This window comes from Monodelphis domestica, chromosome 5, assembly GCF_027887165.1.
Source record: "Monodelphis domestica isolate mMonDom1 chromosome 5, mMonDom1.pri, whole genome shotgun sequence".
Taxonomy (NCBI): Eukaryota; Metazoa; Chordata; class Mammalia; order Didelphimorphia; family Didelphidae; genus Monodelphis; species Monodelphis domestica.
In genome coordinates, this window is record NC_077231.1 from 138,766,845 (window position 1) to 138,779,592 (window position 12,748).

The following is a 12,748-nucleotide window of genomic DNA, read 5'->3' on the forward strand; positions in this document are numbered from 1 at the left end:
AAATATGACCTCAGATACTTCTTGGCTGTGTGACTCTGGGCAAATCACTTGACTCCAAATGCCTAGCCTTGACCACTCTCTTGCCTTGGTACAAATACTTTTTTAGTATGGATTCTAAGAAGGTATGGGTTTAAAAAAATGCCTCTTGAAGGCAGGGATCATCATGTTTGTTTATATTTGGATCCCCAGCACTTAATATAGTGCCTACTACATAGTAAAGTAAGTGCTTAATAAGTGGTTTATTGTGTCTTTACACTCTTCCAGACTAGTACAATAATCTTTTTTTTTTTTTGTTAAAACCTCACCTTCCATCTTAGAATCAATACTATGTATTGTATGTAAGAGTGAGGCAATGGGGGTTAAGTGACTTGCCCAGGGTCACACAACTAGAAAGTGTCTAAGATCAGATTTGTACCCAGGACCTCCGTCTTTAGGCCTGGCTCTCAATCCACTGTACCACCCAGCTGCACCCCCCCCCCCCAGTGCGTTAATCTAATTGGACTCCCTGCCTCCAGTCTCTCCTCTTTCTGATACTTCTTCCACATAACTAACTTACTTTATTCTTTCCATCTATCTGTCCTTCCAGACAGAGGTGAGAGCTAGGCAATTGGGGTTAAGTGATTTGCCCAAGGTCCCATAGCTAGGAATTGTCTAAGGCCTTATTTAAACCCAGGACATCTGTCTCCAGACCTTCACAATTTTTTTCATGATTTCCCTGGATATCCTTGATCTTTTGTTCTTCCAAGACACTATTTTCTGTTTCCAGATGACTTATCTTCTTTTCCCAATTGTCTTCAGCCTCTCTTAATTGTGTTTTGAATTGCATTTTGAGTTCTTCTAAAGCCTGTATCCAATTCGCTGGGATTTCTGATTTTTCCTTTGCTGATCCCTCCCCCTCTGTTTCATTAGCTCTTTGCTCATTACCTGTGCAGAAGCTGTCTATTGTAATGTCTTTCTTCATTTTCTGTTGTTTGCTCGAGTTTATCCCTTCTTTGCTCCCCGTATTTGGCTGTGCTCTTGCTCCTCATATTTTGTTTTGGTTTTGGGGCTGTCAGTCTCCCCTCTTGGAGCTTTGTCAGATCTCTTGGTACAGTCTCTAGGGGAGGAATGTTAGCTTCCCTGTCCTCTGGAGGCTTTTGATTGGATTGTGTTCAACTGGGTCGGGCTGTATGTGGTATGAAGCTCTGAGGCTCTGAAGACTCCTGGAAGGCTGGGCCGCCCAGGCTCTCTCCAGTTCTCTCCAGCTGCTTCTCCACTGTCTGCAAGTGCCTTTGCCCGCCTCCCTAAGTTCTGAGGAGTTCGGATGGTATTGGGTTCAACTGGATTGGTCTAGATGTGCCCGAGGCAAGAGTGAGACTGGAGCCGGATGGAGGGATCCATCCACAGCCCCGTCTCTCCCTGGCTTCCTCCCTGCTGTACAAGCTGGATGCTCCGAGCCCGGCGCCCCGCTGCTCACAAGGTAGACCCTGCAAACCAGCACCTTTACCTGCTCAGAGGTTCCCGCTGCTGCTGGGGGCTCAGCCCTCAGGGTTGTGGGGGAGGGGTCCTGGGACCTGCCCTCTGCCTTCCCCTTAGCCCTGAGTATTCTCGGATTCCGGCTTTTGGGGGGGGCGTACCTTTTGATTTGAGTCCAGGAGGGTTCCCCGCTTCTGTCCTGTTGTTCAGCTTGAATTTCGGTGCCCTAGGAGCATTCAGTCTGTATTGGTTAAGGAAGGGTCTTCCACGAGGTCTGAACTTTTGCTGCTTGCTAAGCCGCCATCTTGACTCCGCCCCCTCTTTTGTTCTTCCAAATGAACTTTGTTATGGTTTTTTCTAATTCAGTAAAAAAGTTTTTTTGTTTGGTAGTTCAATGGGTATGGCACTAAATAAGTAAATTAATTTGGGTAGGTTGCTTGTCCTACCCATGAGCAATCAATGTTTTTCCAATTGTTTAGATCTAGTTTTAATTGTGTGGAGAGTGTTTTGTAGTTGTGTTCATATAGTTCCTGTGTTAGTCTTGGGAGATTGGTTCCTAGGTATTTTATATTGTCTAGGGCGACTTTAAGTGGAATTCCTCTTTCTAGTTCTTGCTGCTGAGATGGATTGGAGATATATAGAAATGCTGATGACTTATGTGGGTTTATTTTGTATCCTGCAACTTTGCTAAAGTTGTTGATTATTTCGACTAGCTTTTTGGTTGATTCTCTAGGACTGCCACCTTTAATTCTAAAGTGTGTGTATGACTTGTCATTCCTTTGCTCAGTAAACTAAGCTTCTTAGTTAAGTTTTTATACAAACTTTTCCTGGCCATTTTAAAGCCCTTTACAACCTGGTTTGAACTTACTTTTTTTCTGGTTTGTTACACATTCAATTCCCCTTGATGTAACTTCCTGGCCAACCAAACTTCCCTTGTTTTCCTCAAACAAAACCATTCCATCTTTCCTAGATCTATAGTCTTTCCTCACTTCTGCCTCTTAGAATATCTAGTTTGCTTCAAAGCTCATCTCAAGCCTATACATGAGGCCTTTTCTGAGTTGCTAATGCCTTCCTTCCTAAGTTTTCTTGGGGGTAATTTTGTATCTCTTGAATATATCCTCTGAGAGAGACCTGTTTTCTGTTTTCATCTGTATCTCTAATATCACAGTACATAGTATCTGCTTTATAAATACTTGGTGACTAGTCAATCCAAACAGAACTTTAGAAAAATCTGGTTAATGTGGAGAATAGCTGTAAAAAAACTAAACAAATTGATAGAATAGAATAATATTGCTATAAAAATGATTAACATGAATTCAGAGAAATGTGGGAGATTTTTATAAGCTTGAAAAGCTAAAAGCAGAACTAAAAGAATTTAGCTACAATGTGCCTGAAAAGATTGAGTAACTAAAAAAAACAAAAACAACAAAAAAAACCAAGGTTTTGGAGAGTAGATAATGAAAGATACCTCCCTTATTACCAAAAAAAAAGAAAGAAAGAAAATTCATGACTCCTGGGATGGGACAGAATGATGTTGTGTCCATGGTCAGACAAGGCTATTCTCAGTTTCAAATTGATATTCAGAATAGTCAAACAATTGAATAGTTTAAACATTGTCATTTCTACCAGATGACTCCAAAGTCTGTTTCTGTACACATTTATATATGTATGTATATCCCTAATTTTTTTCCCCTGAATTCCATTTCCTTATTGGCAGTAGCTGTCTGCTAGCCATATCCCATTATTAATGTCCCATTATCATCCGAACATGCCCAAAAAATCTTTATCCCATCTACAACTTCTATTCAAAACTCTTTAGTTTATGTTCAGAGCACAATAATCTGTCCCTTCACTTAAGTCTGGAATCATGACTTTTCTAGCTCACTCCCATACCTAATCAATTGTCAGGTCTTGATGATTCTACTTCCATAATGTCTCTCAAACTCCTCTCTTCTCCAATCACATAGCCATTACTCTTGTCTGGACTATTATAATTTGGGTTTGTTATAATTTGTTATATAGCAAGCAACTTAATTTATCATATATTGTATAACACATATCACATAAAATAATAGTTTATCATATAATACCTATTCGATATATCATAATTGTTATTCTAACTGGTCTTTATATTTCCAGTCTCTCTCTTGCAATGCATTTAAATTTTTTTTTATTTTAATAACAAATTTCCACATGAGATTTCTGAAGTTATATAATCCAAATTGTCTCTCTCCCTTCTTCCCTCCTCCATTTCGGAGCTGGCAAGCAATTCAATCTGGGGTATACATGAATTATTTGCAATTTCCATAATACCTATTTTCTATAGAGCTTCCAAAATAATTTTCTCAAGTCCATGTCATTCACTTGCTCAAAATTCTTTAGTAGCTCTCTACTGCTTTGAAAATAAAATGAAAAATTCTTAGGCTGGCATTTATATAGCCTCTAATTTGGTATTGTTCTTTTTTCAGATTTATTTTATCATTTCCCCCTTCAATGGCTTCAGACTACACTCCAGCCAAATTGTCCTAGTAGCTCTTTTCAGAATTCAGCATTCTATCTTGGTCTCTGATCCTTCAAACAGGAATGCCTGGAGTTCATTCTTTCTTTACCTTTGCCTATTAAAATCTTTAGCTTCCAGTCATGCCCTCCCCTTCCTCAAATGACTTCATGCTTAATTTTATGTGAGCACACTTTGATTTCTCCCAGTTGAATGTAAAGATCTTGAGACAAGGACTCTGTGGAGTTTTTTCTCTTGGTATCCCTAGTATGGTACAATGCCTTGAACATAGTAACTACACAATAATCGTTTACTGGATTAAAATTAATTCCTCTGCTCTCGAGGGATCAGTTTCACAAACGTGTTAGGAATTATTCCTGGCTCCAAGCTTTTGCATATGCTGTTCCATGCTGTTTATAATTAATATACTTCTTCCTTCTCTCTGAATTTCCTTCGTTCTTCACGGTCCAACTCCAGTCCTACCAGCTCTCTCTACCTATTCTCAGACCACTTTAGCCCACTTCTGTGACCTCCCTAGCACTGTGATGCTTTTCTCCACTTATAACCTACAGTGATGGTGAGACTGCCATACCTTGTTCTTTCAATTGCTCAATCAACAGGCATTTTTTAAGCTCTTAAAGAGTTCCTCCAACAAGACTAAGGACTGAGAGGGTGCACGCCTTTTCTATCTCAGTATCTAACACAGTGCTTTGCATTGAGCATCCCTCTCAGGACGGGGTATGCTGACATTAAGTTATATATGCAGCACTAGAACTTCCACTCCATGTCCCTCTAAGAGATAGCTAGGTTCTATAGTGGATAGCGTTCCCAGAGCCGAGTTTAAATGTGGGGCCCAGGGCAAGTCCCATAACTCTGTTTGCCTCGGTCTCCTCACTTGTAAACTAAGCTAGAGAAGGAAATTGTAAATTCCTTCAGGACCTTTGCCAAGAAAACCCCAAAAGGGGTCATGAAGAGTGGGACACAACTGGAAATGATGAAAGGAGCCACTAACATTTTGAATAGGTCAGGGCTGTGGAAAAGACATCCATGCCTATTTGGCCTCCCGGGGAATAGAGTAGGTACTTCAGCCTCAAGAGCCATATGTAATCCTGCTTTGCTGAGATTCCAGCTCTGGAGGTGAAAGGCCCAAAATGTGCCCATTAAGGGCATTTAGTGAATGTTTTGCCAATTTTGAGTTTAGGTGAAAGCTGCTGTGTCCTTCCCTCTCTTCTTTGGAATAATTTTGGAAATTTGGAATAAATTTGGAAAAAACACTCGCCACTGATTGTTTTTTTTCTGGCTGCCTGTTTCAAAGGACTTAAAAGAATCATGGATCCAGTAGTTTATGAGTCTACCTCAAGTTATTACACATGTGCCGTGAGATTAAATCTCATTTAGATGATTCTTGTAGGGTTTTTTGTTTCAATATAAATTCTTTGCTGAGAGAGGGATTTTCAGATGCAAAGTGCCTCGCACATGGGATGGGTGCTTAACAAATGCTTGTGGATTGATGCTATTTGGAATGTGATTGGTTGGAAAGCCAATGTTTCTGCCTTGACTTTGCGCCTGGCAAGTAGAGGAAAAGTCTAGCGTAGGGGCACGTTCACCCCCTATCCATCTGAACCACCACTAGGGGGTAGACTAAACTCATCGTGCGTCTCCCCAACCCCAGGAACAATTCACCTTTCTATTTCTGGACATCCAGGAAGAGGCCATGTGTTTATTAAACTGCATCTTCACTGATGAACATTGTTGAGCATTTAAGCCTAACAATACATAAAGGTAAACTTGGCTACAGAAGTAAATCTAGAACATATAGCAGAAAAGGTCTGCAATTAGTGACTGCCTAGCTCTCAAGGGGCCTCAATAGAATCTTTAAAAGGCTTAATTGTTTGTCATTCTACTAGAAGCATGTGTGCCCTGATGATGGTAAGAGGAGAAGGGCACAGGCCACTTATTCAGGAGAGAAACTGGGGGGGTGGAATTCGGAGAAAATTCTATTAAAATGTACAATCTCCCTCTTTGATTGTGGAAGCTCCATGAGAGCAGGAGCTGTTATTCCATCTTTGAACCCCTTCTATTTAGCACAGTGCTGGGAAGGAAGGACCCTGCAACTTATAAAATGCTTGTGATGTGCCAGACATGAACTAAAGTAGCCTTCTTTAGAAAATTGTTGAGATTTGTCTTATTTTAAAAAGGCTTGATCAGGGAAAAAATAGCACCATAAATTCCCCAAATAAGAATTAAAAATTACTCCAGTAAAGAAAGTGAAGTATTGGATGATAAAATGGCAATAAGTAGCAATGTATTATTATGCCACAGAAGTCAATGTAATGGCCAAGTTTAGGAGGGGATTCATATTTTTTTTAAATCATGGCTAAATATAAATGGTTGGCCATTTGACATTTTTCATATTATTATTTTTTGCCTCTATCATTTCCTGTGGTTTTGCTATTTTCTTAATACTATAAATATAAAATGGGTAAAAAGCATGATGGGAATTTTATCCCATTATTTTTTCAATTTATTTGAATGATAAAATAATAAGTTGATATGACATATCATTAAATACATCAACTAAATGACTGGGAAAATGTTCCTGTAATTATGTCAGACTTCAGGCAATGAAGTCACCATATTATCTTATATAAAATTAATTTTACAAGTGGTAAGTCACAAAATATATCTTCATGCTTTATTATTTCAGTCAGAAGAAAACCCTATTAAATATTCAAGAGCCTTAGGAGGAAAGAAAAGAAAGAAGGGACTTGACAAGGCAAAGTAAGGAAAGAGAAGTGAACAGCTGGCAAAGCAAAAAATAATAATAATTTAGGATTTAGTCTAAAAAACTGAAAAGAAGTAGATTATGACTATCAAGTAATTAAAAGGCTGAAACGGTCTTAAAAAGTATATTAAATAATTTAATTTTATATTATTTATATATTATTATTTAAAATATCAAATATTTTAATAATTTAAAAATTATAACTTGGAAGGAGTCTTTTTTCATGCCATCACTGGGGGGAAAAGTCACTTTTATGCTAGGAACAAACCTTTGAGGATAATTTTGTCAGTGTTAAAATTAGGTCAGAGTATTTTGAAAACAAACTGACCTCTATTTTATTTCTACTTAAAAAAATTTATTTGCTTGTTTGTTTATAACATTAAAGTTTCCAGGTATCTTCCTCCCTCCTGTCCCTCTCCACACTAGAGAAGACATCATTTGAAAAAAAAATATTTTTTGTATTGTACATTTACATGTAATTTATGCATGCATCATACATCATATATATTATACATGTGTAAAATACAAATACATAATTTACTACATATGTATTATATATTTATATATACAGATATGTATATATAATAATATATGTATTATATATAATATATTATAATATAATGTATAATAATATATAACAATATAATATTATATATAAATAAAACTGTCATGCATGTTTCTATTTATCAGCTCTTCCCCTGGCAGTGCTCCAGTTTCTTCCCTTGTAAAATGGGAATAATAACAGCACCTACCCTCTGGGGTTGTTTTGAGGAGGAAATGAGAAAACAATTAAAAAGTGCTTAGCACAGTGTTTGGCACACAGTAGGAGATCTGTAAGATGTTGGCTATTATCATTATGGTAGACATTGACCATCGAAAAAGATTCCCTTTCTCAAAGTGCTGTGTTCTCTGGGCACATCCGTGGAGTGCAGAACAGTTTGCTGGGTGAAAAATCTCAAGTCACAAAGATAATAAGATCTCCTTGTGGAGTTTTGGTACTAATTAGGAATGTGGAACTGTCTAGAAAAAGTATACTAGCTGTTAGTTGACTAAAAAGCATCTATTAAATAAGGGCTTACTGCATGCCAGGCAATAGGTAAAACCAGTCCCTGTTCTCTAAGAACTCACATTCTAATGAAGAAAACAACATGGAAGTAACTAGGACCCTATTTTAAATTTCCTTGGCAAAGATACTGGAGTGATTTGCCGTTTCCTTCTCCAGATAATTTTGTGGATTGACCAGGGGTCACACAGTTGGTGTCCAAGGTTGAATTTGAACTCAGATCTTCCTTACTCCAGGCTGAGCACTCTTATCTAGTGTACCACCTAATCACACCTACCTTTTTAATTTTTAATAACAATTTTAAGACAGAAACAAGGGTTTAAGTATGGGTTCTAAGGCATAAGTACTAGGCAATTAGGACTTGCCCAGGGTCACACAGCTAGGAAGTGTTTAAAACCCAATTTAAGCTCTAGACCTCCTATCTCTGAGCCTGGCTCTCAATCCACTGAGCCACCCAGCTGCTATAAGGGGCTTGATAATTTCCCCATTGCAAGGGATCCATTGTCTGCAAAATCCTGTTGCTCCCAGAATTACTCTTAACTATTTCTTAGTAGTAGGAGCACTCAATTTTTGAATATTTTCAATTTGCTTGGGAGAAACAGAATGGGCACCAGCTGTCAGAATGAACTCCAAATATTCTACTTTGGGGAGACACCACTGAACTTTATCCTTTGATATAGCTTTTGAGTTGTCCCTAGAGGACAAAAGTTCCTTTCTAGTCACCCCAGCCAAAAGGGTCCTGACAAGGGGAGGGAGAAATAGACCAAAAGAAGCAAGCAATTTTTAAGGCAAAGATAATGTTTGTAATCTCAGAAAGAAGTCAAAGTTAAATACAAATTTTTGTCATTCTAATCTGTGAGAGGCAGCTTAGTGTGTTAGATTAAAGCTGACTTTGAAGCCCAAAAGGCCACCGTTCAAGTCATTTGATATACATACCAACAATATGACTTTGGGCAAGTCTTTTAATTTCTCAGTGACAAATGCAATTGATCATCCAAGAGTATGAATTGTCAAGAAAGTGTTGAAATGCTTTGGTAAAAGAAGTTTCCTCTCCTAGGAGTTACTTTGATTATTGATATAGTTCCAGGCTTTATCCCTATCTCTATCTCTATTCCTAAACTACTTTGGGATACGATATTTACATTTGGGGATTAAGATGAAAATATTTCTACATTGGCAACTCTTATCTAGAATGGGCATTAACTCTGAAGCTTTCCCATCTCTAGCCTACTAGAAAACCACTTTGTCTAAGCATCTCAGTGAAGGTGCTAACAAGCATCACTTATGATTCAAGTCACCCAGAACTGTTTTTTCTGCCTCTCTTTTTGAGTTGTTATGCAACTCTTGCTTTTAGCCTGTTAACTTTAAGGTTAATTAGAGATCACATCTTTTCTGAAGGTTTGGCAAAATGCATGAAAGTAACCAGGGCAACTAGCCCACATGATGTTACATGTAGGATTAATTTCTGCAAGTTATAAAGGAAGAACACAATTAGACCAGAAGCTCAGGGTTTATAACCTCAAACTCAGATGCCATTTTGAGCTATAATCTGGTAGTGAATTGTGAGACTTTAAATCAATTTGTAACTTATCAAATAAAATAGACAAGTATAGTAATACAAATGAATGCCTGCTCTTATAATCAATTGAATTTCATTTTATCCAGGAATTAAAAATAATGACAGTCTTTCAAAGTATTAGTCTTGGGGTAGTACAAAGTACTAAGTAGTGATCTTTTTGCCTAAAGCTCAGGATAGAAGAAATGACAGTCAAGGGTATGCCTGATTGGATCAAATAAGATAAGTCCAAAAGCTTGGCACAAAGCCTGAGACTAGAATTTGATCAGTCCCTGACCTGATCAAGATCTGAGTGAGATCAAAAGGTTACACCTAAGCCTGAGGCAAGTGTTTTAGCTATTAGCATCACAAAGGCCAATTGAACCAGCAGGGGAGAGGGCTCCCAGAGCTCTTAGCCCTCAGACAAGCACATTATCCCCCCCAAGCCTACCTATAATTAGATGAAAAAAATGAGCAAACAACAAAAAAGCACCTAAATCTAAAAACATTTTATGGAGACAAAGAGCAAGGTACAGATACAGAATGGGACAGTGAAAGCAAAGGAAGCATACTCAAAGTCCAAAAGTAAAATATGGATTGAACACATATTCTGAAAGAACTCAAAAAGGACTTCAAAAACCAATTAAGAGACGCGGAGGAAAAGTGGGAAAGAGAAATGAATGTGATACAAGAAGAAAGGACAATGATGCAAGAAGAAGAAAAAACTAATGTAAGAAGAAATAGGCCAGTTGAAAGAGGAGAATCAAAAACTGACAGAGGAAAATCAGGCTTTAAAAATCAAAAATTGACCATCTAGAAACTAATGATTTAATGAGAAATCAAGAAACAATAAAGCAAAATCAAAAGAATTTTTTAAAAATAGTGAAAAGCATAAAATATCTTATTGAAAAAACAAATGAGATAGAAAATAGGTCTAGGCGAGCCAATTTCAGAATTATTGGACTGCCTGAAAGCCATGATCAAGAAAAAATCATGGATATCATATTATAAGAAATATCAAAGATTACTGCCCAGAGATCTTCAAATAAGAAAAATCAAATAGATATTAAAAGAAATCACATCACCTCCAGAAAGAAATACTCAAATGACGACTTCCAAGAACATAATAGCTAAATTCAAGAGCCATCGAGCAAAGGAAAAAACACTTCAAACAACTAAAAAGAACCCATTCAAATACCATGGAGCTACAATCAGGATCACACAGGACCTACCAGCTTCTACATTAAAGACTTGAAAAGGCATGAAATATGATATTCAGGAAGGCAAAAGATTTGGGTTTACAACCCAGAGTCATCTATCCAGCAAAACTGATTATATTCTTCTGGGGGCCAATGGACCTTCTATGAGATAGAAGATTTCCAAGCATTCCTGAAGCCAGGCTTTAAACAAAAAATTTTAAGAGATCTAAGAGAAGCCCAAAAAGGTAAAGAAGAAAGAAAACATTTAAGGGATTCATTAAGGTCAAAAGGCTTATATGTCTACCTGGCACATGTGTTGGTTTTGACGCGCTTGTCGAGAAAAGCACACTTGCGACAGAGACGGCTCACGTGACACGGCACCACCCACGTGACACGACATGAGGCATGATGAGCCCTTTCAATCTTAGGTTTCTTCAGACATAGAAACCGTTTTCTGCCTTGCTAAGGTTTGTTGAATTAATGTAACACATTACTATATGGGTGGAATGCAAGGCATAGTTAGGGATCATGTCTCATGTCTTGTCACGGGGTCCTGTCCCGTGGGTCCTGTCACACCATCCGTGTCATTCCTGACACAGTGCCGTTCTTGACACATGTGTCAGTTTGGTCAAGCGGGTGTGACGTTCCCTTCGCTCATGTAGTTTCTGGTGCATGTTGTTTCTGCCATGTGTGTCAATTTTGGCGTGTGTTATTTCTGTCACATGTGTTGATTCCATCATGCGTGTCGTTTATGTCATGCGCGTCATCTCTGGCACGTGTGGTGTTTCTGACACGGGTGTTTCCTGGCACATGTGCTGGTTTTGACACGCTTGTCGAGAAAAGCGTGCTTGCGACAGACGGCTCACGTGACACGGCACCACCCACGTGACACGACATGAGGCATGATGAGCCCATTCAACCTTAGGTTCCTTCAGACATAGAAACCGTTTGGTGGAATGCAAGGCATACTTAGGGATCATGTCTCATGTCTTCTCACGGGGGCAGTGTCCTGTCCCGTGGGTCCTGTCTTGCCACCCATGTCATTCGTGACACTGTGCCGCCCCGACACACGTGTCCGTTTGGCCACCCGTGTCTGTTCCAACACACGTGTCATTTCTGGCACGTGTGTCATTTCAGTCGTGTGACGTTCCTGGCACATGGCATTTTGCTTGTGCGTGTCCGTTCTGACACGTGTGTTGTTTCTGTCGCATGTGTCAGTTCTGGCACTGCGCAGGTTTCGTCGTGAGTGTTGTTTGCGTTATGTGTGTCGCTTTTGGCGCATGTGTTGTTTCTGACACGTGTGTTCATTCTGACATGCATGTCATTTCTGACACGGTGTCTTTCCTGGTATGCGTAGAAAAAGTTATGGTGGAGGATGCTTGATCCTTACTCTCATAAAAATTGACATGGGAATGACATCCAGACTTGGTTATAGAAGTGTATCTTACCTAATAAGGATAAGGAAGAAAGAAAGGCATGAGGAAGAAAAAAAGGAGGAACATTCAAAAGGAAGGGGAAACTCAGGGAGGACAGCAAACATAAGCAAAAACAATAGTGCCTAGAAAAGGCTGAAAAAAGAGAGAAGGATAAACAAAACTACATGGAGAACATTAAGAGATGTAAAAAAGGGAGCTTTCACTACATTAAATTTACATTTCTGAAAAAACAAAAACAATGCAACCAAGATTAAAAGGACAAGCAAACACCAAGGGTTTATAACAAGTCTCTATGACAAAAGTTTAATCTCTCAAGTATAAAGAACTGAATCAAATCTCTAAGAATACAAAACATTTCATAATTGGAAAATGGTCAAAGGATATCTTTAGTCACATACAAAATGCTATAAACCACTATTGAGTAGAGAAAGGAAAATTAATATTTCCCCCAAAATACCATCTAGATTAGCCAACATGGGAAAAAACAGAAAATGTTAAATGCCTGAGAGGATGTAGAAAAACTAGAACACTAATTCACTGCTAGTGGAGCTGAGAACTGATAAAATTATTCTGGGGATCAATCTGGAACCATGCCTACAGGGTCATAAAACTATGTATATCCCTTGATCCAGCTATTAATAGTGGGGGCAGCTAATTGGCTCAGTGGATTGAGAGACCGGCCCACAGATGGGATGTCCTGGGTTCAAAACTGACCACAGACATTTCCTAGCTGTGTGACCTTGGACAAGTCACTTAAC